We start from the raw sequence: 25,408 nt of genomic DNA on the forward strand, positions 1-25,408 counted from the left end.
GTTCCAGGACAGCCAGGGCTATACAGAGAAACCCTGTCTCGAAAAACTTAAATAAATAAATAAATAAAATAAAAAAATAAAAAATTAAGGGTTTATTTTTTTGAAGCTCAGTACAGAGTAGCTGTGACCACCAAGTATCATCATTATTAAAACCTTTTGAAGTTAAACTGAACATGGGATTAAGAAAACAAAAAAAACACTACTACTAATTATTGTTAAAAGTTACAATCCCAAGATGCCCAGCGAGTGGTAGGTTATTCTCACAGAATATCATAATCACACGTTTTCACAACCATCTCCTACATAGGAATTGTTTCCCCCTTTTCTATTTGGACAACTAATGTTCACTGAACTCAGATAACTTGGGGAAAAGTCCAACATTTGAGTTGGGAATAATACTTCGGGGCCAAAATGCAAGATGCTTACACCAGGCGACACAGCGTTTCCCGATCTTAGAACTTTGTCACCTGTCCCAGTGAGGGCAAAATGGGTGAGCTGGGGAATCCAAGGAAGCTTCCTAAAGAATTAAACCTAGGAATTTGTGAAAAGGCAAAGGGACGTGTTTGGGAGCTGGAATCGCAACCGCTGGGTCACTATGGAAGAGCAACACAAGGTGGTTTCTCAAAAGGTGGGCGGGCGGGGCGGGGCATGGGCGGGAACCCGGGAACGTGCAGAGAGTGCACCGGCCAGGAATGCCGCCTCTCCGGGGCGAGCGAAGGTGAGGGGAGAGTGAGTGCAGATCTGACGGGAGCCTCGGTGTCTCGCTCAGGCAGTTCGTCCTCTCCGGGTCTGCAGCACCGGAGCCTTCGGCTGCACTTGCCTGCAGCGGTGTCGGTGCGGACCGGGAGGACAGGTGGCGCGCAGACGCCAGCGCTCGGGGCGTCCCCCCTCGGTGCAGTGGTACGGCCCTGCCCGCCGCTGATCTGGCAGGCTGCGCGCGCACCCCGCGGCGGGGCGCGGGCCGGGGAGTCCTGGCCTCTGCGGCCCGCCTCCGTCTCCGCCGGTGCCCTCCTCCCTCGGCTCTGGTGCCGGGCGTCCGCGCGCTCCGCGGGGAGGAGCGCGGCCGCGGGGGCGCGCCCCGGGACTCCGCCCCCCAGCTCCCCTCCCGGAGCCCGGGTGCCCGGCTCGCGCGGCTCGGTACGAGACGGGGACCTCGCGCCGCCCCAGTGCCCCCGCCCCGCGTGAGAGGCGCCGCGCCCTCCGGCCGTCCTGCCCGGTGCATGGAGGGGCCCGTTCGGATCGCAGCCACCGCCGCCGCCGCCGCCGCCAGCGTGCGGGGGGATGACCTGGGGGTGGCTCTCGGAGCCGGCTGCTGTGCAGGAGGTCTCGGGGCTTAGCCAGCCCTGCGGAGAGGTGCGGGGGTCCCTCGGCAGAGTCCCCGAGGGTGGCCCGGGGAGAGCTCGGGGCCGCGGGGCTCGGGAGCGGGTGGTCCTGGGGAAGCGGAGGCCAGCTTGCCCGCAGAGCGCTGGGGTCTAGGGTGGAAAGGCAGCTGAGGGATGCCCCGCTGTCGGCTCACCGCCGCTTCCTTGGGCGCGCAGAGCCACCTCGCAAGAGGAGGCGGGGTGAGGTGTCAGTGACACGCTGAGGTCTTCTTCGGTGATCTGCCAGGGCAGGTGGGATGCAGCGTAGCGGGGAGCAGGGGGCGCCGGCGCTTTTCCCAAGAGAGTTTACTCTGTCTTCCCTCTCAATCCCCGCAGAGTGCTGGAGAGAGACAGTGATTTATGTGTAGCGAGAAGCAAGAGAAATTTCCTGCACAATGTATCTTTCTCTGCCTTCACAGACTCAGTGACTTCCCAGCCCCAGGGAGTGTATTTTTCCTTCTCTTCTATAAAGCTTTCTGTGGCTCGCATTATCATTTACTAAATACTTTAAATACATCGCTATTTATTTCAGCCTGCAGCTTCAGAGCTTTGTTGCTTTCTCTCCACTTTTAGGAATTTCAGTAATAAATCACTGAGGGGGATAGATAGACTCCCTTGCCCTTCGCTTTATTGTTCTCTCCTAACATCACCAAATCAGGTGGAAGGCTCTCCAGAAAGGAACTCTCTGCAGAATGCCTGCCTTTCCTCAAGGGGACCACAGAGGGTGGCAGGTGTTTTAAGGGCAGGCTGTTCCCCAGTTGGGCTGTCAAATTTGGGGAACCTCATTAACAGAAAGACAGCCTTTGTGTCCTAAACCAGACACCTTGGGAAACAGGAGGTTGGACTAAAAGGTAACGTGAGATTTTGTCTCAGGCCAATGCCAGGAATGATGAAAGAGGCTGAGTTAATTCAGAGCCCATTCCTCACTGATGCTATACCCCTCCAATTCCCAGTGGACATTTAGGAGAGCTCAAGGACTGAGGTGGGTAGGTGGCTGGAGAAGAGGTGCCTTAATTTTAATATAATTCTAGACATTCTCTTACTTTCTAAATAACTCCAACTTTCCAGTCTCTTTTTAGATGAAAATGTGAGCTATAGATGGTTGAACTTTTAGGATAAGATGAAGGAAAACTTTCAGAAAATCTCAAATTAGTGTTAAACTCGAAATAGTACCTTAGAGAGGCACTGAATACTGTAGTCTCTTATGCACATGTTGAAGTAAACTGCCACATACTTTTAGTTATATGAGAAGGATGGAGAAAACCTGTTTCATTTTGTAAAGACGTGCCTTGGGTGTGTGTTTGGCAGTGTGCAAAGGAGAAACATTTATATTTCTATAAAACACACAAATGTATATTGTTTAACTTTCTTGCAAAAACTCGGATACAGTATTTGGAAAATCTTTCTTTGAATGGTTTAATCACCCAGCAAAATCAATTGCTAGAGGTGCTGCGCTATTGTTTGTGTAGTAACTCACTAGGGATGCTTTGATTGACTGCTGTGGTTCCCATCAGCCTCTGCTGTGCAAAGTACTTAAACAGTACTGACTTTCAAGCAGGAAGTACAAAGAACCGGAGGATCTGACATACACTAATCTAGCTTGTGTAGGTTGCTTCCTGCATCTCCCTTACCTCTGGCGGATTTTGCAGGTGGCTTGACTTTTTGTGGGAGGCTTTAACTTCACTTTAAGATAGGACCTCCCCTATCCTCAGGGCATATATAAAGAGCAGTGCCCAGGGATAGAAACTTGTGTCATAGGGTGGTGCTCCACAAGGATCAGGTAAAGTCTAATAACTGGTTCTTATGCTTCCCTCTTGTTTTCCCACTTTGTGTGTGCACTCTCGTGGCTCTCTAGACAGTCCCTTTCTGTTTTTCTTTTTAATGGCAGTAGGATTTTTGTTCTCTGGAGTGGTTTCTTTGGAGAACAAGTAGACTAAAATTTGATGACTGTTTCTAAGTAAAATACTAGGGAAGTGATGTCAGGAATTAAACGATATCTTTGTGAAATCAAAAATATAAAGGATAATGAGTTAGAAAATTTGTTTTAATGTGTGTTATTAGTTAACATCATGTGATCAGCATCTCTACTATGTAGAATTATAGCTAGGACAGTACAGTTACCTACCAGATAGTCATTCTTTAGCTTAGTGACATTAATACTTAATAAAAACCAATTCAAATAGGAATTTGAACTCTAACTGTACTTCTTTGAAAGAGTTGTTTTTAATATCCAGCTATTTTATTTGTTTATTTATGACTGATGCTTTTTTCAAGAGTTTTTTTTTTACTCACCTAGATTGAATTAGAAAATGTTACATTGTTTTTATTTACACTTTTATATTGTATCCAAACTTTTGTTGTGTAGGAGGCCTGCATTCACTATGCACAGGAGGGGAGGGCTGTATTTGTTTACTGTTAAAATTAAGGGACTGGGCACAAGAATATACTTAACGTCACTTTTAAATACTGGAATCCTGGGTTACATTGAAATGAAAAGCTGTGGGTTTTTTATTGTTGTTGTTTTTAAATCCTTCAAGTTTTCTCTCATTGTTTGGGCACTCTCCCTCCATTGTCAGGCTTAAAACATACAGTATCATTGTCATCTGTCCCTTGAATAATGGTCCTGAGGTGATATTATTAATGTGGCTTTTTAAAATCAAACTAATTATACTTGCCTAAAAGAGCCACATGTGTGTGATTCTAGCTGCCTGGTGCCTTTTGAGAGCCCTGGAGACAAGCTAGTGAATAGAGCTGAAAATTCATGCTGTATTTGATTAAATGGAACAGACTCGCTGCTCCTTACCCCAGCAGGGGCTGTGAGATCTCTTGATCCCCGAAGCGGCTCCTAGACCCTGGGAATTCCATTAGCGAGCACCTGAGGAATTTCTGCCCTGCAGTGCCTTTTTTGTATGTGTGTATGTGTATGTGTGGAGAGGGAGCAGCACTGAGTAGTGAATGGGAGGGGGAGTAGAGGGGGCGGAGAGCAGGCTGCATTAGAAGGCTCCATATGTTAGCAGATCTAAAATCAAGGCATGACTTAACAGCTTATCTTGTAAGAGAAAAGCCCAACCCAAAGGCAGACTGCTAGTGGGGACTTTATTACAGGCAGGGCTGTGGTGGTGTGCTTTAGCACTGAAGCGAACCCTAGTGTAAGCACAGAGAGGCGCTGCTTTCTGCTCTCCTTCTAAGTTCAAGCGTATATATATTTGCAGCCTTGGTAAGTTTTTTTTGACTGCTCTTTGGATGAATATGTGAAAGGGTATTACGGTGTGCTTTTGCCTTTAAGAGCTGGTATATTGTGTAATAATTTAAAATTTGAGAGCAAAGTCAGGCTTTTATGGCAAGTCAATTGCCTGTGCAGAAATGAAATGCTTGTTTGAATGGGCATATTTTAGTTTATAGCTTTGTTTCCATATGATCTTGTTCTGTTTCTTCTTATTATAGAGTTTAAAGTCATTTTGTCTCTCATTTCTGTTAGCATTTAAAATGATACTGTTGGCTTTCTAGTATTTTGAGCCATTGCTCTTCCGACTCACCAGCATCCCTAAGTAAATGAAAATAGAATTTCCAGAACCATTCTGGAGCAGATTTGTGGAGAAGCTTTGGTGTATCTCCTTCTGCCTGCCTCTTGCTCTGCCCTCGATGTACTTTGGGAACGACTTTTTTCATCGTCCTAGCCCAGCTCCCCTTTTGTGTACTTTTCACAGAGGACTGGTTTGGAGTTTGTGGGTAGTATCGTTAATTGATTCTCATCTTCTGGGAATGTGAATCACAGAGTGAACAGTTTTCAGCTCACTTTGAGTGCGGGGGCATTTTGATGGCTGCTGAGATATGTTTTATTGCTATCTAAAATCGTGTAGATAGTGCTGTTCTTTTCTTCTCGTCCCCATGTAGCCCTGTACCAGGTTCTTACAATACCACATGTTTAGAATATAAAGAATCCCCCCTTTGAGAACACGTTTACTTCTTTTCCTCTGTCACCCCGGACATGCCTTTTAAGAAGTAGATTAAACTCTGAAGTCAGCGCCTGTTTGCCTTCACGGTTTAGTTGCTGTATAATATATTTTGATGGCCAGAGATAATTTAAAAACAGACAAACAAAACACCATTATAGAACATTTTGTTCTGCTGTATATGAGTTGGAATATGAGTTGGCGCTTTCAATTCTTGAATGTCAAGGATGTGCCGTTTAATAGAGAAAAAGAATGTGTAAGCTGGTTACATTATTGAATTTAGGTTACACATCCTGCTCCTTCTCTTGCTGGAAGCTGTGGAGTTGATTTTATTTTTATGGTGCTGTAATAGAAATTGAATTAAGGGGTTGACATGGACTTGCTTTTCAGCTACTCCTCTTATTGTTTATGCGAGTTTAGGCAATGGTCTTGACCTAGCCTTGGATCCTTTATCTGTGAAATGGGGATTAAGTGGATAGGATATCTTCCCTCTGTGGGATTAAATGAGTAAAGGAAAGTAAAACATTCGGTAGATAGTAAAACTTCTATAAATGTTAGCTGCTGTCATTTTTATAGATTCCTCCAGCGCCTGTTTGTGTGTTACTTTGGTCCAAAAATGATTCCTTTCAAGTTCTAAATAAGGAGGAAGTCTTGTAAGTTTGTAACAATGTGTCCCGTGTAATTGCTACAACCTCATCTGTTAAATAGTTCTTCAACTTCCACTTGAAACGTAGAAAGCAGGTGGAAACGATGGGTGGAGCTTTTTCCAATCTAGGCAGAGGTGTGCCCAAGGGTACACTCCTGTGTGCAGCAGGTAGCCACATGAAGTTAGGTAAGTGCCTTAGGTAAGCACTGTCCCATCACTAGCGCTCCAGTTGCATTCAGGTGTCTAGGAAGGTCTTCCTCAGCCTGCCTCTCCCCCTGCAGGCAACAGCTCTGCTGCTGATCAGTTTTGCCATAGGGTCATTTGCCTGTACTTGAACTTGGTGAAAGAGTCATACAACGGCTGCATTTCTGAACGAGTCCTTATCCCTGTGCAGTTTACCCGTGCTGTTGTGTGCAGTACTTATTCATGTGTTTCAAATTGTTATAGTCTTTTGTGTGTTTTGAAATTTATTTTATTGGCACCTGGGGTATATGGTCACTGGCAGAAAAAAAAAAGGAGAAAAATAGCTTTTCTTTACACACATTATTAGAAAACCAGATCCCAGTTCTTATTTTAGGAAAAAACAAAAAACAAAAAAACAAAACCAAAACCAAACCATGACATCTTTTTTTTCTTTTTTCTTTTTTTTTAATAAATGTAACACTGAGTTGGAGATAACTCAGTTACCTTTGTTTCCAATTCCATATATACATTCATTTTATTTTCTTTCTTTCTTTCTTTCTTTTTTTTTTTTCCTGGAGGTGAAGGAAGGAGCTCTAAGATAGAGAGAAGGGAGTATATGAGATAGCTTATGATTTTCCTGTTTAGGACGAAGTTCCTCGATCAATACTTAGAATTTAGCAAAAGTAACAACCAACTCAACTATAGGGTCCTGCTCGTTGGGTTGGAAATGTAACAGCAGAATGTTTACACACACATATGTGACTCTGTGTGCAGAGACTGCTTTTTGATTTAAAAGAAAGTCTATCAAAAATTGAGGGGAGTAGAGCTAAGATGCTCTGCCCCGGGAGACGTTGAAGAACAAGGCCACACAGTTCTGTTGTGGAGAACAGTTTTACCCAGTCTGAACAATCTCCGTACGTTGAGACTCTCTGTTTATGCTCGTTGAAATTCCTTAATATGGGGAATGAAATTTATCTCACAAGCAGTAAAACAAAAAAGCAAAGTAGTAGCAATGGCTATGAAGGTGTTTTGTTTTGTTTTGTTTTTGTTTTGCTCCAAAACTTGTTGGGGACTGTTGTTGAGGGAACCGTTTGTACTATGTTATTAGAAATGTTGATTGAGGGTTCTCTGGATGTTTTGCTTGGACATTAGCCAATCTTTTCCCCTCAGGAGACATTGTATTTTTCAGCATTTGTGAGTTTATTAAATCTTTCTATTCATAGCTCCTTGACACGGGTCATTTTTTTTACAGACAGCCATGGGGTACGAAAGGATCCCCCTGACTCCCAAGGAGCCCGTTATGGCCAGGGTGTCATTAGATCTGGGGACAGCTGTAGTGGCCATGTGTGGCTCATTTATTTAAAATTGTGTTTCAGATTTATTTTAATTTTTGGAATATGAATGTTTTGCTTGCATGTATGTATGCATGTGCCCTTGGAGGAGGTTGTCAGAGCTTTTGAACTATAGTTACCACTGGTGGCTGTGAACCACCATGCGGGTGCTAGGAACAAACACAAGTCCTCTAGAGAAGTAGCAAGGGCTGTCTCTCCAGCCCACATCTTTTTTTATGTAGGTAATTATAGATGCAGATTATGTTCCAAAGGACAGAAATGACCAACAAATAGAGCCACCTCATGTGCAGCATGTCATTTGAAAGGCTGTGGGTCCTTCTGTTCTATTTGTATATGCTAATGATGACGTATAAAGAGTCTCTTTTGTGGGTGAGAGACTGGACCAGTGACCTCTAAGAGCCTTTGTGCCAGGGTTCCATGAAATATGTTTTCATAGTGCAGATGGGCCTCATACTTGACATAGTATGATTCCAACAGTGTGTGTGTGTGTGTGTGTGTGTATGTATACCCTCTTCCCAAGTCAGTAAGTTTTCCAAACTAAGCCTGCTTCTACTTGGCCTGCTCTTGGCATTTCAAGTAAGATTCCTAATGTATCAATAGTCATTATGTCAGTTATTCTTTCTGGCTTAAGAAAAAAATGATTGTAAGGGACAATAGGGAACCACGGATGGTCGTACACACCTGTAAGTCGCCTAAGCAATATACAGAACCACGGTCTTTTAAAAACAAGACAAACAAAAGAGCAAAAATGAAGATCAAATTGGGTTTAATAATGTTTGGACTTATGTATCAAAAATGATGGTACTTGGCAGGTATAGTATTTCTGTATTTCTGTCAGTCTCGTTACATAGTTACACCAACAAATTGGATGTAAAGAGTATCATATCCCCTCTTGTCATCCAGAGTTTTCTAAACTTTAATTTCAAGAGAAAGAAAAATCTCATGGAGTGTAAAAGGCCAGCTCCTGTGATTTAACAACAACAAAACTATCTGGGTTCAGATCATGCACTTTTAACTGTGTGCATAACTCCTATCTACAAAATGGCATTTTATGTTAATAGTGGGTGTTTAGGCTGGGCGGTGGGGGGAGTCAGAGGCAGGTGGATTTCTGAGTTTAAGGCCAGCCTGGTCTACAAAGTGAGTTCCAGGACAGCCAGGGCTATACAGAGAAACCCTGTCTCAACCCTCCCCCCCAAAACCAACCCCCCCAAAAAAACCCAAAACAAACAAACAAACAAACAAACCAACAAAAAAGGTATTTAGAATAGTTGGCAGTACTGTATGATCTTGAATCATCAAAGTAATATTTTTTCTCTTATAAAACAGGAAAGTATATTTAGTTTTTACTCTTAAATTGATGATGACGATGATGATTCTACGTGAGTATCTGTGAATTCTGGGATGGAACCTCAGTCTCCAGGTTTGCTCTGCCAGCATTTTGACCTGCTGAGCCAACTCCAGCTCAAGGACTTACAGTTCTATATTTATGTGTGCACATAGCTATCCTCCTTCCTCTCAAGTCACTGGAAGCAGGTCTCACTCATGGTCTTTTCTTTCTGGGTATGCCTTATTTTCCCAGTTTCCATACCAAAAATCAGCAGGGGAGATAAAAATTTAAGGGGACCCCCCAAATAAAACCCCCAAAGAAATAAACTTCATGACCCTATCATAAACAGCTACTAGGTCATTACCACCTTCCTGTCATCAAACCATCTATCCTTTGCATAACGATGTTTCCTCAACCCTAAGTTTGATCATGTGCCTGCTCCCCTTAAAAATCTTCAAGTCTCTAACATTTTAAAAAGTTTTCCTTTATTATAATTACATGTCTTATTTTAATTATGAGTGGATATATGCATGGGAATGCAAGCGGACAGAAAAAAACATCAGGTCTCCTGGAGCTGGAGTTACAGGGAGTTGTGAGCTGCCTGATAGCAGTACTGGGATCCGAATTGAGGTCCAGTGCAAGAGCAGTGAGTTACCTGCTGATCCATTTCTCTGACCTTAAAGCCTTAGATGCTCATGAAGAAGGAAGTGCACACTGTTTTGAGAAGCACACAGTTTTGCTGAGATGGTGTGGGTAGATTAAGTGTCTTCCTAACTCAATTCTACACATGTGCATCTCTGAAACATATTTTCAAGTAACATTCTGATTGGATTTTCTCTCATTTCTAAACCAGTGTAGTTTTATTTACAGTTATTGAAAAATACTACATTTAAAGGACAACACAAAATACTCATGGAAGCAAATACAAAATGTAGAACAGAGACTGAAGGAAAAGCCATCCAGAGACTGCCCCACCTGGGGATCCATCCCATATGCAGTCACCAAACCCAGACACTATTGTGGATGCCAAGAAGTGCTTGTTGACAGGAGCCTGATATAGCTGTCTCCTGAGAGGCTCTGCCAGAGCCTGACAAATACAGAGGCAGATGCTCCCAGCCAACCATTGGACTGAGCGCAGGGTCCCCAGTGGAGGTGTTAGAGAAAGGACTGAAGGAGCTGAAGGGGTTTGCAGCCCCTTAGGAGGAACAACAATATGAACCAACCAGACCCCTCCCTCGCCCCCCAGAACTCCCAGGGACTAAACTGCCAACTGAGAAATACACATGGCTCCAGCTGCATATGTAACAGAGGATGGCCTTGTCAGGCATTATTGGGAGGAGAGGAGACCCTTGGTCCTGTGAAGATTTGATGCCCCAGTGTAGAGGAATGCCAGGGCAGGGAGGTTAATAGAATGGGTTCCTACAGAGAGGCCTATGAGGAGGCAGGGCCTTGCTGGAGGAAAGTAGATCACTGGGACATGCCCTTGAAGAATGCAGTTCTTGGGTTCTTCTTTTCTCTCTCCCCTGCTTTCTAGCTGCTTGAGAGCACAGACTCCTATGTCATGGGCACCCAGTGCCATGCTCTGCTTCGCGTGAGGCCCATGGAGGTGGAGCTGCTCACCACCATGGACCAAACCCTCTGAAGTCATGCACCAAAAGTGAGTCTTGCTTGTATTCTGAGGTGTTTTGTGCAGTGGTGAGGAACACCATGTTGAGGAGTTAGGTGGAGCACTGGGAATCGTGGGATGCTAGGCTCTTTCTTCCAGATCCTTGAGTGATTTCCACACAGAGTTCTTCTTATAAAAATCAAGTGAAAACATGGATTTTAAATGCCAAGTTCAAGGAAAGGTCATATAGTTTCCATTTGAAGGTCGAAGAAAATTTCAGAAAATAACAAAATATAGGTAAATGTCAGGAACAACTGGTGATAACTCTGATTTATGTCAGTTATTCTGAACAGTTTAACAATTTTGTGTATTTAAAGCATGCTTCGTTCTGTGTAACATCATTAGTGCCTGGGAGCTGAGGTCATGTTTTGCTTGTTTGTGTTTTAACTGCTTCTTATTACAGGGGTTCCTTTGAGTGTGTAAATAGCAAAACATACATCCTGGCTTCTGTCTATTTGCCAGGGAAATTTCTGACAGTTACTAAGCTTTTGTGGTATCAGAACAGCAGTAATTAGTATTCTCTGTTTTATAGTAATTTGGTATCTGTTCAGTGAGTAATCATATACGTTGGCTGGCTGGAGGTAAATTTGGCAAGGGAAACGAGTGTTTAATGGATAAAATACTACTTTTATCAGGCCAAGCGATTATTCTAGTGACATCAGAACTTGGCAGCCTCTTTTCAGTCCAATAAAAAGAAAAAGCATCTGGGGGTGGGGTGGGGAGGCATCTTCCCCCTGCCCATGTCTTTTGGCTTCTCTTCCTGATTTTGGCCTCAGGGAGTGTATATAACAAAATAACAACATGGTGAGTCACAGGTGGAAGGTCTAGGGAGTGAATGGTTTTAGCTGGAACCGAAGGACTTATCAGTCAGTACCCATGTTCCCGTCATGATGGAGATGAGGAGGGCAGGACAGGAGCCCCAGGAACCCACACTCGTAAAAGGGGTTCCTCTTCATGGATTGACAGCCCATATGTAGCTGGCAACTTGACGGCATTTGGTGCATGTGGCAGGGTGTGGAGAAGGGAAGGCTGGGCGCAGGGATGGAGATGATTTCCAGTTGTTGGTATCCTAGCATCTGAACATTAGCTCCAGTCGACCTAGGGACTAGAAAACCCCAAGAAGAAATGTTTAGGTTCTTAATACGTCTAAAAACTTGGCTGGCACCTCACTGAAGACTCACTACTGTGCGGGGGCCATGACTTACCTCACAGTTACAGCCTACTGAGCGACTGCCATGTTATTATTTTATTATCACAGTGTTTATTAGGTGTGCATGTGAGTGGTGCATGTCTGTTTCTGTGTCTGTGTGTGCAGTTATGCAGGAGCCGTGTCTGTGGCATGCCTGGAGGCAGAGGGCAACTATTATCTCCTACCTTGTGGGAACTAGGATTGAACTCAGGTCTTCAGGCCTGTGTACAAACACCTCTACTGACCGAACCATTGGCCAGTTATTTTTGGGACAGGATCTTGTTGTATGAGCAGGCTAGCCTTTGACTTGGGGCAGCTCCCCCACCTTCTCCTGAGTGGTGGGATTCCTGGGGGCTCTAAGATTCCATTTTAAAGGAGATGTTCTAGTCTTCCTTAAAGCCTTAGATGCTCAGGAAGAAGGAAGTGCACACTGTTTTGAGAAGCACACAGTTTTGCTGAGAATGAGTGGGTAGATTAAGTGTCTTCCTAACTCAATTCTACACATGTGCATCTCTGAAACATATTTTCAAGCAACATTCTGATTGGATTTTCTCTCATTTCTAAACCAGTGTAGTTTTATTTACAGTTATTGAAAAATACTACATTTAAAGGACAACACAAAATACTCATGGAAGCAAATACAAAATGTAGAACAGAGACTGAAGGAAAAGCCATCCAGAGACTGCCCCACCTGGGGATCCATCCCATATGCAGTCACTAAACCCAGACACTATTGTGGATGCCAAGAAGTGCTTGTTGACAGGAGCCTGATATAGCTGTCTCCTGAGAGGCTCTGCCAGAGCCTGACAAATACAGAGGCAGATGCTCCCAGCCAACCATTGGACTGAGTGCAGAGTCCCCAGTGGAGGTGTTAGAGAAAGGACTGAAGGAGCTGAAGGGGTTTGCAGCCCCTTAGGAGGAACAACAATATGAACCAACCAGACCCCTCCCTCGCCCCCCAGAACTCCCAGGGACTAAACTGCCAACTGAGAAATACACATGGCTCCAGCTGCATATGTAACAGAGGATGGCCTTGTCAGGCATTATTGGGAGGAGAGGAGACCCTTGGTCCTGTGAAGATTTGATGCCCCAGTGTAGGGGAATGCCAGGGCAGGGAGGTGGGAGTGGGTGGGTGGGTTGGGGAATACCCTCATTGAAGCAGGGGGATGGGGGATGGGATAGGGTGTTTCCTGGAAGTGGGGGCGGGGGGAGGGAACCAGGAAAGGGGATAACATTTGAAATGTAAATAAAGAAAATATCAAGAAAAAAAAAAGATAACACAAATCCCTTTTGAGGCTATAACAAAAATAAAACAGATCCATTTTCTCCCCATTCCTGGTTCTAAGCTCTAGTTACCATATTTTAAATTATTTTGTATTTTAGTTGGATTTTGCCCTGAAAATAAATTTTATTAATTTTGCTCTGACTGTCATTATCTATAGGTCTTTCATATAAATTTCATCATGTATTTGAGTTAAATTCTTTTTTTTTTTTTCTGGATTTCCTGGCTAGCTAAAGTTAATTTTGAGTCATTGTAACCATGGTTGTTAGCCACGGTTTCCTATTAAGCTAGCAAACACAATTGTCATGATTTGTTATTTCTTTTGTGTTTGAGGATGTATTTTAAAAAGAACTATTGTCATAGTGGTTAGGTCTTAGAATAATTTCCCATTTGTTGCTATGACAGCGGCCACAGTGGGGTTTTAAATTATACAGTGCAGCTTGCAGAGGTTTGCTATCAGGCCTTTGTGGCATCAAATAAATTTTAGCTCAGGGATTTGACAATGTGTATATTACTAATGTTAATAGGAATATTTTAGTTAACCCCCAAAGTGGGCTTCTTAAATGTGAACTTACCTCCCATACCCTTGGAAATGATCATAAAGATTATTTGAAGGAGCCTCTCATTGTGTTACTTCTTAGTTTGAGATTTTTCTTCTCAATATAGTAGATTGCTAGGGGAAAGATAAGGAAGTGGTTAGCCTCATAAGCAGAAACTAACATTTGGTTAATTTCTTGTTTTCTTAGCTAGCTGTGTACAGACACACACACACACACACACACACACACACACACACACACACAGTTGAGAGAGCATATTTCACTAGTTGGAATTATAGATTTTAGCAGGCATGGAACCAAAACAAGAAGGTCACACATATTAAAATTCTGTAGTTCTTCAGCAACCCAGAGTGAGAAACTGTTCCGAGCAGTTCTTGTACAAATACGGTCCTTTTTTTTCTCTTCATGTTGAAATGTGAGGGTTTGGGGGCTGGGGGTGGGAGTGGGCTTTAACATTTAGTAGGCAAACAAGATCCCCATTTGCTTATAAAAGTTCTTTCTAATTCACTGAAAAATACTAGCGTCTTTTGTGTCTCAGTTCACCTAGAGTGAATGCAGCCTGTGCCCTCGGGAATCTGACAATAAATAAGACTGGGACAAAGGAGTGAAGTATTGCTTTTGCAGAGCAAGGCTCTTGTCTGTTGGGGTGCCCTGCAGACTTCTAAGAATGGTGCCTCCAGGAGATTGGGAAGGAGAGGTACTGACCTAGTCTGGTCATTGCATGCACAGACAGGCCCAGGAGGAGTCACAGACACCCTGTCCTCAGGACCCCTGATGAGCAATTACAAACTCTTGTATTGTGGTTCTTTTTATTCCTTATATAGAATACCTTTCTCCTTCCCTGTGTTTCTGATGCTGATCATCACTTCTTAAATAATCTCAACAGAGCCCTTTCTACTTTACACAGCACTTCACGGCCGTCTTTTCTGCCTCTCTGCTTATCAGAAATGCATGAGATAGAGTTTTTGTGAGCAAGAACATCATGAAGGCCATCTATGAGCACTGATATCAGATGTAAAAGTTGTAACCCAGCTCAGAGTCAGGTAGCCATTCAAACTCTCTCTATTGAGTGCCGGCAAAGTATTATTTGAAATTTCTAGCTTTCTTTTAAAGACTTATTTTAGGTCAATGTGTATGTCCTTGGTAGATGAAAATTGTTAAAATTCTGAGTCTTCCTTTTGCCGTTGATAATTCTAAGCCACAATTTCTACATCCTAGAGTCGATGGACCTCACAGGAAACACTGAAATGGATTTTGCTAAGCTGAAATCAACTCCTCAGTCGGTGTCTTGTATTTTATGTCCCTGCCTAGACCCCAACTTTCTAACCTTTTCTTTGGAGCAGGGGAACCACTTGGATGTTCATTCATTTACAATATTATCTGGGCGGAGTGTGAAGCTTCAAAGGCTCTCCCGGTTACAGTAAAAGCAAATGCAAAGGAGACATTTTAGAAGTAAAATTCATTTTTTTCTCTTTATTGTTTGGTTGTGGCAGAAATACAATCTCTAGATTGCTATGTTCTGCCTCTGGTCTTACCGGTCATTCTCTGGTATTCTCTGTAAAATGTGAGTGGTGATATTGGGAGCAAACTTTGCTTTTCATCTCTTGGTTATGTGAGTGTGCCGTTTCTAGCTTTGTGGGCTCTGGGTGATTCAGTATCAACTTGGACAGTTGTTAACAATTTCTGTTTTGTAATGCTGGCTAAGACAGAAGTCAGTGTCGAAGCCTTTCACCGTGTCTAATTGGTGTTGTTTTGGTGTAGCTCATCAAAATACTCATTAGCTGCTCACTGACATGGTTTCAAATGATTGAGAAGAAAGGGGAAAATAGATATCCTTAGGGTTGGGAGTTGCCCCTGCTCCTCTGGTGGAGAAAGCTGAGTTGTAATCACCGCCCAGTGCAGCTCCCAGAGCGAGGTGTGAGGCTGTTTATTTTCACTCCGGAGATGTATATACTGCAGAAGGAAAACTCTGGCCTGGCTTAACCTAAGCAAGTCATTACTTATCTACAATCTGGCAGGCAATTTGATTAAGGCTGACAGAGCTCATATAATATCAGAACCAGACCCTCCTTGTGATTGATGATGCTGGCCTGCGAGATTTTCGTTTTTTTAATTTAAAAAGAAAAAAAAAAACTGAACAAGGATGAATACTAATTCTGATTTGTATTTGCCAAGTATAAACTGTCTGATGTAATTTTATCTATAGTAACATGCATTAGTATGTATGACATATCTTAAATATGTCAGTTAAATAGTTTTAGAGCAGTGTCTTAGTTTTCAGTCTGCAGGTTACTTGTTTTTGTACCCTCTCTGGTACTCTGGAGATCAGCCTGGAGCCTTGTGCATGGTACTCTTGCTTGGTGCTCTGCATGTATCCCCAGCTCTGCATTTGAGGTCCTGCTTTCTAGCAAAGCAGAGATTGCTTTGATATTATATATTCCTTAGTATAACGGGATAAACTTACAAAAGAAAAAAAAAACCCTAATAAAATTAAATCAATTTGGGAATGTTTGGCTTTAAGTCATTTTCAACTCCTTGTTTTCTAATTATAAGAAACCTATTAGACCTTTGTAGTAGCGCATATCTGGGCCATGGAGTGTAGCTGCTGGCCTCTATACTGGTCTATAGGTTCCATGTCTCATTCTTATTGACATGGTTTGGCCAGAATATGCCGAAAGTTCTACCTGCATTTTTCTGTGCAGCGCGTTGAGTCCGGCAACACTCCCACTCCCCAGCCCCCACCACACACAGAGATCCAGAAGTGCGTGCTTGCAGGAAAGCATAGTCATTTTTGTAGTGGTATTGAATTTGGACTCTGGAGAAAACATTGTACCACAATTCTACCAATGCACAGGTTTTAAGATACCCATTTGGGGCCTATAAAAGAGAGGATAAAGCTGGGCTATATTGCATTTATAGAGTTTGTGTAGGGATGTAGTCTTGAGGCTTTGGAGTTAGGCAGCATTTACAAGATTATTTTAGCTTTTATAATCTCGGGAATGCACATCTTGTATTTTTGAAAATAAGGTTCTTGCTTCATCTCCTAATGTCACTCTCAGCCTGAAGTTGTGAAGATGTGTGTGGTAGCCCCACTCCCTCCCTCCATAACCCATAGTTACCTCTGGGAAGGTGCCATAAAAACTGACCAAGAACTACCGATCCAAACAGTTGAGTCTTTCTCTTTTTTTTTTTTTTTTTTTTTTTTTTTTTTTTTTTAGACTGGACAGGCTCTAACTGATGTCATTTCCACCCCTCGCACTGTGAGCCTGCTGCTCTTTCTTTTTTTTTTTTTTTTTTTATTACATAATTTCCTCAATTACATTTCCAATACTATCCCAAAAGTCCCCCATAGCGCCCCCCACTTCCCTACCCACCCATTCCCATTCTTTTGGCCCTGGCATTCCCCTATATTGGGGCATATAAAGTTTGCAAGTCCAATGGGCCTCTCTTTCCATTGATGGCCGGCTAGGCCATCTTTCGATACATATGCAGCTAGAGACAAGAGCTCCAGGGTTCTGGTTAGTACATCATGTTGTTCTAACAATAGGGTTGCAGATCCCTTTAGCTCCTTGGGTACTTTCTCTAGCTTCTCCATTGGGAGCCCTGTGATACATCCAATAGCTGACTGTGAACATCCACTCCTGTGTTTGCTAGGCCCCGGCATCGTCTCACAAGAGACAGCTATATTTGGGTCCTTTCAGCAAAATCTTGCTAGTGTATGCAATGGTGTCAGCGTTTAGAAGCTGATTATGGGACGGATCCCTGGATACAGCAGTCTCTAAATGGTCCATCCTTTCATCACAGCTACGAACTTTGTCTCTGTAGCTCCTTCCCTGGGTGTTTTGTTCCCAATTCTAAGAAGGTGCACAGTGTCCACACTTTGGTCTTCATTCTTCTTGAGTTTCATGCGTTTAGCAAATTGTATCTTATATCTTGGGTATCCTAAGTTTTGGGCTAATATCCACTTATCAATGAATACATATTGTGTGAGTTCTTTTGTGATTGTGTTACTTCACTCAAGATGATGCCCTCCAGGTCCATCCATTTGGCTAGGAATTTCATAAATTCATTCTTTTTAATAGCTGAGTAGTACTCCATTGTGTAAATGTACCATAATTTCTGTATCCATTCCTCTGTTGAGGGACATCTGGGTTCTTTCCAGCTTCTGGCTATTATAAATAGGGCTGCTATGAACATAGTGGAGCATGTGTCCTTTTTACCGGTTGGGACATCTTCTGGATATATGCCCAGGAGAGGTATTGCTGGATCCTCCGGTAGTACTATGTCCAATTTTCTGAGGAACCGCCAGACTGATTTCCAGAGTGGTTGTACAAGCTTGCAATCCCACCAACAATGGAGGAGTGTTCCTCTTTCTCCACATCCTCGCCAGCATCTGCTGTCACCTGAATTTTTGATCTTAGCCATTCTGACTGGTGTGAGGTGGAATCTCAGGGTTGTTTTGATTTGCATTTCCCTGATGATTAAGGATGTTGAACATTTTTTCAGGTGCTTCTCTGCCATTCGGTATTCCTCAGGTGAGAATTCTTTGTTCAGTTCTGAGCCCCATTTTTTAATGGGGTTATTTGACTTTCTGGAGTCCACCTTCTTGAGTTCTTTATATATATTGGATATTAGTCCCTTATCTGATTTAGGATAGGTGAAGATCCTTTCCCAATCTGTTGGTGGTTTTTTTGTCTTATTGATGGTGTCTTTAGCCTTGCAGAAGCTTTGTAGTTTCATGAGGTCCCACTTGTCAATTCTCGATCTTACAGCACAAGCCATTACTGTTCTATTCAGGAATTTTTCCCCTGTGCCCATATCTTCAAGGCTTTTCCCCACTTTCTCCTCTATAAGTTTCAGTGTCTCTGGTTTTATGTGAAGTTCCTTGATCCACTTAGACTTGACCTTAGTACAAGGAGATAGGAATGGATCGATTCGCATTCTTCTACATGTTAACAACCAGTTGTGCCAGCACCATTTGTTGAAAATGCTGTCTTTCTTCCACTGGATGTTTTTAGCTCCCTTGTCGAAGATCAAGTGACCATAGGTGTGTGGGTTCATTTCTGGGTCTTCAATTCTATTCCATTGGTCTATTTGTCTGTCACTATACCAGTACCATGCAGTTTTTATCACAATTGCTCTGTAGTAGAGCTTTAGGTCTGGCATGGTGATTCCACCAGAGGTTCTTTTATCCTTGAGAAGAGTTTTTGCTATCCTAGGTTTTTTGTTATTCCAGATGAATTTGCAGATTGCTCTTTCTAATTCGTTGAAGAATTGATTTGGAATTTTGATGGGGATTGCATTGAATCTGTAGATTGCTTTTGGCAAGATAGCCATTTTTACAATGTTGATCCTGCCAATCCATGAGCATGGGAGATCTTTCCATCTTCTGAGATCTTCTATAATTTCTTTCTTCAGAGACTTGAAGTTTTTATTATACAGATCTTTCACTTCCTTAGTTAGAGTCACGCCAAGATATTTTATATTATTTGTGACTATTGAGAAGGGTGTTGTTTCCCTAATTTCTTTCTCAGCCTGTTTATTCTTTGTGTAGAGAAAGGCCATTGATTTGTTTGAGTTAATTTTATATCCAGCTACTTCACCGAAGCTGTTTATCAGGCTTAGGAGTTCTCTGGTGGAATTTTTAGGGTCACTTATATATACTATCATATCATCTGCAAAAAGTGATATTTTGACTTCCTCTTTTCCAATTTGTATCCCTTTGATCTCCTTTTGTTGTCGAATTGCTCTGGCTAGGACTTCAAGTACAATGTTGAATAGGTATGGAGAAAGTGGACAGCCTTGTCTAGTCCCTGATTTTAGAGGGATTGCTTCAAGCTTCTCACCATTTACTTTGATGTTGGCTACTGGTTTGCTGTAGATTGCTTTTATCATGTTTAGGTATGGGCCTTGAATTCCTGATCTTTCCAAGACTTTTATCATGAATGGGTGTTGGATCTTGTCAAATGCTTTTTCCGCATCTAAGGAGATGACCATGTGGTTTTTATCTTTGAGTTTGTTTATATACTGGATTACGTTGATGGATTTCCGTATATTGAACCATCCCTGCATCCCTGGGATGAAACCTACTTGGTCAGGATGGATGATTGTTTTGATGTGTTCTTGGATTCGGTTAGCAAGAACTTTATTGAGGATTTTTGCATCAATATTCATAAGGGATATTGGTCTGAAGTTTTCTATCTTTGTTGGGTCTTTTTGTGGTTTAGGTATCAGAGTAATTGTGGCTTCATAGAATGAGTTGGGTAGAGTACCTTCTGTTTCTATTTTGTGGAATAGTTTGTGAAGAACTGGGATTAGATCTTCTTTGAAGGTCTGATAGAACTCTGCACTAAACCCATCTGGTCCTGGGCTTTTTTTAGTTGGGAGACTATTAATGACTGCTTCTATTTCTTTGGGGGATATAGGGCTGTTTAGATCATTAACCTGATCTTGATTCAACTTTGGTACCTGATATCTGTCTAGGAACTTGTCCATTTCATCCAGGTTCTCCAGTTTTGTTGAGTATAGCCTTTGGTAGAAGGATCTGATGGTGTTTTGGATGTCTTCAGGATCTGTTGTTATGTCTCCTTTTTCATTTCTGATTTTGTTAATTAGGATGCTTTCCCTGCGCCCTCTAGTGAGTCTGGCTAAGGGTTTATCTATCTTGTTGATTTTCTCAAAGAACCAGCTCCTTGATTGGTTGATTCTTTGAATAGTTTTTCTTGTTTCCACTTGGTTGATTTCACCCCTGAGTTTGATTATTTCCTGCCGTCTACTCCTCTTGGGTGAATTTGCTTCCTTTTGTTCTAGTGCTTTTAGGTGTGTTGTCAAGCTGCTAATGTGTGCTCTCTCTAGTTTCCTTTTGGAGGCACTCAGAGCTATGAGTTTTCCTCTTAAAAATGCTTTCATTGCGTCCCATAAGTTTGGGTATGTTGTGGCTTCATTTTCATTGAACTCTAAAAAGTCCTTAATTTCTTTCTTTATTCCTTCCTTGACCAAGGTATCATTGAGAAGAGTGTTGTTCAGTTTCCACGTGAAGGTTGGCTTTCTATTATTTATTTTGTTATTGAAGATCAGCCTTAGTCCATGGTGATCTGATAGGATGCATGGGACAATTTCAATATTTTTATATCTGTTGAGGCCTGTTTTGTGACCAATTATGTGGTCAATTTTGGAGAAGGTACCATGAGGTGCTGAGAAGAAGGTATATCCTTTTGTTTTAGGATAGAATGTTCTGTAGATATCTGCCAGATCCATTTGATTCATAATTTCTCTTAGTTTCACTGTGTCCCTGTTTAGTTTCTGTTTCCATGATCTGTCCATTGGTGAAAGTGGTGTGTTGAAGTCTCCCACTATTATTGTATGAGGTGCAATGTGTGCTTTGAGATTTACTAAAGTTTCTTTAATGAATGTGGCTGCCTTTGTATTTGGAGCATAGATATTCAGGATTGATAGTTCCTCTTGGAGGATTTTACCTTTGATGAGTATGAAGTGTCCCTCCCTGTCTTTTTTAATGACTTTGGGTTGGAAGTCAATCTTATCAGATATTAGAATGGCTACTCCAGCTTGTTTCTTCATGCCATTTGCTTGGAGAATTGTTTTCCAGCCTTTCATTCTGAGGTAGTGTCTATCCTTTTCTCTGAGATGAGTTTCCTGTAAGCAGCAAAATGTTGGGTCTTGTTTGTGTAGCCAGTTTGTTAGTCTATGTCTTTTTATCGGGGAGTTGAGTCCATTGATATTAAGAGATATTAAGGAAAAGAAATTGGTGTTTCCTGTTATTTTTGATGTTAAAGTTGGCATTTTGTTCTTGTGGCTGTCTTCTTTTAGGTTTGTTGAGGGATTACCTTCTTGTTGATTCTAGGGCGTGGTTCCTGTCCTTGTATTGGTTTTTTTCTGTTATTATCCTTTGAAGGGCTGGATTCGTGGAGAGATAATGTGTGAATTTGGTTTTGTCGTGGAATACTTTGGTTTCTCCATCTATGTTAATTGAGAGTTTGGCTGGGTATAGTAGCCTGGGCTGGAATTTGTGTTCTTTTAGTGTCTGTATAACATCTGTCCAGGATCTTCTGGCTTTCATAGTCTCTGGTGAAAAATCTGGTGTAATTCTGATAGGCTTGCCTTTATATGTTACTTGGCCTTTTTCTCTTACTGCTTTTAGTATTCTATCTTTATTTAGAGCATTTGTTGCTCTGATTATTATGTGTCGGGAGGTATTTCTTTTCTGATCCAGTCTATTTGGAGTTCTGTAGGCTTCTTGTATGTTCATGGGCATCTCTTTCTTTAGATTTGGGAAGTTTTCTTCTATAATTTTGTTGAAGATGTTTGCTGGTCCTTTGAGTTGAAAATCTTCATTCTCATCCACTCCTATTATCCGTAGGTTTGGTCTTCTCATTATGTCCTGTATTTCTTGGATGTTTTGAGTTAGGATCTTTTTGCATTTTCCATTTTCCTTGATTGTTGTGCCGATGTTCTCTATGGAATCTTCTGCACCTGAGATTCTCTCTTCCATCTCTTGTATTCTGTTGCTGATGCTTGCATCTATGGTTCCAGATTTCTTTCCTAGGGTTTCTATCTCCAGTGTTGCCTCATTTTGGGTTTTCTTTATTGTGTCTACTTCCCTTTTTAGGTCTAGTATGGTTTTGTTCATTTCCATCATCTGTTTGGATGTGTTTTCCTGTTTTTCTGTAAGGACTTCTACCTGTTTGATTATGTTATCATGTTTTTCTTTAAGGATTTGTAACTCTTTAGCAGTGTTCTCCTGCAATTCTTTAAGGGATTTTTGTGCTTTCTCTTTATTGTCTTCTTCCTTTTTAGCAGTGTTCTCCTGCATTTCTTTAAGTGTGTTATTAACGTCCTTCTTGAAGTCCTCTATCATCATCAGGAGATATGCTTTTAAATCCGTGTCTAGCTTTTCCGGTGTGTTGGGGTGCCCTGGACTGGGTGAAGTGGGGGTGCTGGGTTCTGATGATGGTGACTGGTCTTGGTTTCTGTTAGTAAGATTATTACGTTTACCTTTCGCCATCTGGTAATCTCTGGGGTTAGTTGTTATCGTTGTCACTATTTAAAGATTGGAGCAGAAGCTGTGTTCCACTCACCAGCAGTCCCAAAATCCTGCGGCGGGGGTCGTGGGTAGCTGGCGGGTGTCAGGCAACCCTGCGCTCCCGCTACCCTGGCGCTGATCCGGCCGGGTGAGGCCTGTGGCCCTACTCAGGCTGGTTTCTGCTTCCCTAACTAATGCAGTCTCAGGTCCCGCGCAATTGGATTGGAGCAGAAGCTGTGCTCCCCTCACCAGAAGTCTTAAGATCCTGTGGCGGGTGTTGTGGGCAGTTGGCGAGTGTCAGCAGACCCTGCGCCCCAGCTGCTCAGGTGCTTTTCTGACCGGAAGAGGCTTGTGGCCCTGTGTGGGCCGGATTTCTCTCTCCCCAACCAGAGCAGTCTCAGGTCCCGCGTGATTGGACTGGAGCAGAAGCTGTGTTCCACTCACCAGCAGTCCCAAAATCCTGCGGCGGGGGTCGTGGGTAGCTGGCGGGTGTCAGGCAACCCTGCGCTCCCGCTACCCTGGCGCTGATCCGGCCGGGTGAGGCCTGTGGCCCTACTCAGGCCGGTTTCTGCTTCCCTAACTAATGCAGTCTCAGGTCCCGCGCGATTGGATTGGAGCAGAAGCTGTGTTCCACTCACCAGCAGTCCCAAAATCCTGCGGCGGGGGTCCTGGGTAGCTGGCGGGTGTCAGGCAACCCTGCGCTCCCGCTACCCCGGCGCTGATCCAGCCGGATCGAGTCTTTCTCTTGTAGCTCTGATCTAACCACAGTATTTTAAATCCTAATTTCATACCCACTAATGAAGGTGAAGTTTTATGTAAATAACTCAACAAATCGATGCTGCCTGCATTGACAGAAAACAACTAAATTGTCACTTGTAAGTTATGCTTGGTATTCCTTAGATATTTGTCACGTTCAAGACTGAAAAGCGGGTGTTGGTAAATAGGTCGACCTGATAATTATAGGCATATTCTAGTCACACTGTGTCAATAGGAATATGACATTTACTGTGGCTGGAATTTTATGTGTGAGTTACTGTTCTCTTGTATACTAATGTACTCTAGAGATCTGGCTGCTTTGTGACTATGGCTATATCGTTCATATCAGAAACCTGGCCGTTGTGTGTGATAAAATCCTGCTTTCCACCCTGTACTGGTGATCCCAGTCATAAATATCTACATGAAGATAATCACACATGTACTGAGTGTATTTGGCTACGTGGCCTTATGAGTGAACCTAGTGTTGAGGTTTCCATGTATCCACTGCTGTTTCTAAGCCTCCTGTTGTCTAGTGAGTCAGGTGCTCCATTGTTGAGTCTCGGGCCCCTGGGTTTTCCTCAGTGCCATATGATATACTTTGCTAGTCACTCCTCTTGGCACCTGTCTTAAACTATGAGGAATGAAAATGTTGGCTGTGAGTTTTTAAAGATTGATATAAAGTAGGTAAGTAGACACTGGCATAAATATGTAATGCAGAAAATATAGATTCTTATTAGAAGACACAATTCAATGGTGAGGTACAGAGCATTAGTAATGATTTCTCTAAAGCAGCTAGCAGCTCTCTGATAATGTTCAACCGTTTTTACCGTTTCTTGTTGGCTTAGCAGAACTTTTTTAAACACACAGGAAATCGGTAGTTTGTCAAGTAACTATGTCTTGCATTGTACATTTATTCATTTATCAAGTGTATGAAGACTTATTTTGGGACAGTTCCTTCCCTGAGTTGGACTTACAGTGGTGAGCAAAACAGATAGAAATTCCTCTAGCATGGAGCTCCCAGGGGTTCAGTGGGCCCACTAGAAGATGTTTTTTTTTTTTTTTTTAAAGATTTATTTATTTATTATATGTAAGTACACTGTAGCTGTCTTCAGACACTCCAGAAGAGGGCGCCAGATCTTGTTACAGATGGTTGTGAGCCACCATGTGGTTGCTGGGAATTGAACTCTGGACCTTCGGAAGAGCAGTCGGGTGCTCTTACCCACTGAGCCATCTCACCAGCCCTAGAAGATGGTTTTTAAAAGCTCTTTATTTTTAACAGGTGGTTCATGTACAAGTGAGTGGAAGGGATAAGGATTTTTGACATACTCTCATCCCCAAATAATCTAGCCTAGGTCCTTCCCTCCTCTTGCAGTGTGGCAGTCAGATAAAGTGAGGGCTGTAGATTCCCTTCAAGATCTCTCTTCAGCTATAATTTTTACACGTGCGAAGTCAAGATGAAAATATATGTCAAGGACATTGTTGAGGAAGGAAAGTTTAAAAACCAGAAGTTTCAGATCAGTGTGTAGGGAGATTAACTGGATAGTTGGGGGGCTTATTTAAGTTGAATATAGGGTTGGGTGTGGAAGTGTCCTGCCTTTGAACCTCCAGTTTCCCTGAAGGTTGCTGGGATAGGTAAGCATGAAAGTGCATGATGGGCTTGTGGTAAGGCTGGTTCCTTGTGAGTGGCAAAGACCTGTTCTTCTGAGGGAAGCAGTGGTGCCAGTGTGGGGGTGAAGGCATGTGTGTGTAGGAGATAGTGGGCAGCCTGTTTCAGAAAGATAGCATCGAGCTGTTATGTAGTGATTTAACGTAATGAACGCCCAAGTCTTTAGCAAACAACAGTTATTAGTTAAAAAAATTAATATTCTTGCCTGTAGATTATGGCATTCATACATGGGAGGTTTGAACATCTCTCCCCTCACCATCATCTTCTCTGGGGCTGTGAATTGAACCCACGGCCATGTTTACGTTAGGCATCTGTCCTGAGACTGAGCCACCATCTCAGCATCTGGGTATCCCCTTCTTAACCTGGCAGGTGTTGGCTGAAGTGTAAGTTCAGCAGATTATCCACACATTTGCTGTTGTTAGGATGT

At 42.7% G+C, this 25,408-nt stretch overlaps 1 protein-coding gene across 4 annotated transcripts in view; it reads left to right on the forward strand.

Annotated features, from left to right (window-relative positions):
- Positions 1–661: 661 nt before the first annotated feature.
- The window catches only part of Cdon (cell adhesion associated, oncogene regulated), a 96,211-nt gene continuing 71,464 nt past the window's right edge, over positions 662–25,408 (forward strand). For 2 of the 4 annotated variants that reach the window (XR_015048922.1, XM_085844520.1), the window contains exon 1: positions 1,027–1,353. The gene's annotated coding sequence lies outside the window, so the exon portion shown is untranslated. Of the gene's footprint in view, positions 719–1,026; positions 1,354–25,408 lie in introns of those variants that run through there. The other 2 variants (XM_085844519.1, XM_029481843.2) reach the window with 2 other exon arrangements.

The sequence above is a fragment of the Mus caroli genome, unplaced genomic scaffold (assembly GCF_978045245.1).
Source record: "Mus caroli unplaced genomic scaffold, Mus_caroli_1 scaffold_11, whole genome shotgun sequence".
Lineage (NCBI taxonomy): Eukaryota > Metazoa > Chordata > Mammalia > Rodentia > Muridae > Mus > Mus caroli.